The sequence below is a fragment of the Montipora capricornis genome, chromosome 12 (assembly GCF_036669925.1).
Source record: "Montipora capricornis isolate CH-2021 chromosome 12, ASM3666992v2, whole genome shotgun sequence".
Classification (NCBI taxonomy): domain Eukaryota; kingdom Metazoa; phylum Cnidaria; class Anthozoa; order Scleractinia; family Acroporidae; genus Montipora; species Montipora capricornis.
Genome location: NC_090894.1, coordinates 10,681,188 through 10,683,256, shown reverse-complemented (window position 1 = coordinate 10,683,256; position 2,069 = coordinate 10,681,188). Strand labels below are relative to the sequence as shown.

Sequence of the window (2,069 nt, the reverse complement as noted above, 5' to 3'; positions counted from 1 at the left end):
CATGCTGGCGGCGTTACTGATCATTTTGTACGTCGATGTTAGTGCGGTGACGTGCTTTCTCCGTGGTGTGTATAACTGGTGACTGCGGTCATTCTCGGTACGCGGGTTATACAAGACTTAAGTCCCTATTAAGGCTGGATGAGATCTGATGTTTCCAAAAAAAAGTACTTGTAGGCAATATAATTCTGTATATAGTCTTCCCCTGCAAGGAAACGTCGGCCGCAAAGTCAATTGCCTCAAAGGCTTCCGTGATGCGTATTTGTAAAAGTACCGCCGCATAATTTGCTTATCACAGTGCACGTTATTGCAAAGACCTTCACCCCGAACTCGAGGAAAAAAATTGTTGCTTGTGATCAACCAGTTTCTGTCTCAAATTTCAAACTTATATCTTGCATGGAAAGTCTTTTCCAATCCTACGTTTAATCAACATTGCCATCACCTTTTGCAGCCGAAGTTTCCTTTCAAATGACCAAACTTATTTCTCCAGCTATTTTCCATGTATCTATAAGTTTTATCTTTGATATCTCATTTCTTTATTGCTATTAGTAAGACTGTCTCTCCAAGGGACAAGCCATTAACTGAGTTGAAGGTATTTTCCACACGGCGAGGGAAAGAACAATAAACAATGAAACATTCACCGACTTGATTATCGCTTCATACCCAGCCCTTTTTTCCCCAAAGTCGTTTTTCAATCCTTCCTTGAGAGCGCGAGGGGCCTTGGAAAAACTTGCTTGGTTTGCTCACTTTTAGTGGACATGTTTTCCCCTAAACAACCTAGTTTCCACGGCTTTTCCCATCCAAGGAACGAATCCTATATTCTTGTTGTTAAATTGCCAATAACATCTTAAAATTTATTTAGCTCCAAAGCTATGAATTCTCTTATGCGGTCGTGGTTACAAAGTACTTACAAGCTCTGAAATTAAAAAAAAAAAACTATTTCATAGATAAAATGCCATCAGAAGTCGCTGCTCGTAAGTGAGTTTGAAAAGAAAGGTTTCAATTCCTTTTTTGAAAAACCTCGACTTTGGGTAATGTCGGGTATGTAGTGGTGGTTGAGGTAACCTGTCTTGCGTCTGCTTCTTGACAAGGCGAGAGGTAGACGATCTTGCCTACCCAGGCTGTGTTAGGGAGTTTGAGAAACGATGACGACAACGCCAAAAGAGCAGTAATGCTATTGGCGAAAAGAAAAAAAAAAGTGATCGTGCTGCACGGGCGACACGCAGTTTTGTACATTTCTCTCTGTACTCGTCAAAACAACAACTTGAATTGTTATATACCTAACCTTTCACTCAACAAAACGAGCACTGTGATTGGTTGGTTCTTGGTCACGTGCCCCTGATCAAATTCAAATGCATCCTGATGTTTTGCTGCGATTGTTGACGGAAAAGTCTAAATATACAACAAAGCACTTAATGTCTGGTTCCTCGGGAAACTAGTTAGTTTTGTTTTCCCTCGAGTCCTGAAACATCAGGACTCTCGAGAAAAACAAAACTAACTGTTTCCCTTGGTACATTAAGTGTATAATGACCAATTTTAAGGTTTTGACGACAACGTGGACAAACTAAGAGTCCTTTTCTCACTCTTTACTTCAAATCCGTACGTACCAATCTGGTTATAGGATACGTTTCCCATATTGCACAACATGAAAAAGATCGAATCATCGTGAAATACTTAGGATAGCTCAAAATTATAGTTTGAAGTGACGTTTTCGTTGCCATAGCCGTCGCGGTTTCTTAAACACGAAGACACACAATAAAAGGAGGCACTTCACGCACGTTTTGTTCGAATTCATTCAAACAAGACTGATTACTTATCCAAGATGGTCATCAACAAACGGAACACAAAGACGGAAGCCCGAAAAGATATTTCTAGCCCGGAAAAAAAGGCACTGGGGATTAAAAAAAGAACAACATAACATTTTATGACGTATTACGGACACATTGCCGTAAGGGGCTTTTTTTCGAACAAATTATCACAGAGCTCTGGGTTGCGTCTACGGTTGATTGATAAATCATTTGCATGTGCCTAAGGCATCACTCTTTTTATAGAGCGTCTTCGTGTTCAAAATT

General features: G+C 40.1%; 1 protein-coding gene across 1 annotated transcript in view; it reads left to right on the top strand.

Moving 5' to 3' along the window:
- LOC138027398 (serine/threonine-protein phosphatase 2A 56 kDa regulatory subunit epsilon isoform-like) overlaps nt 1-637 on the top strand; it is a 24,010-nt gene extending 23,373 nt beyond the window's left edge. The window contains exon 14 of the mRNA XM_068874972.1: nt 1-637. This exon is cut by the window's left edge and continues 491 nt beyond it. The gene's annotated coding sequence lies outside the window, so the exon portion shown is untranslated.
- Nucleotides 638-2,069: the final 1,432 nt, after the last annotated feature.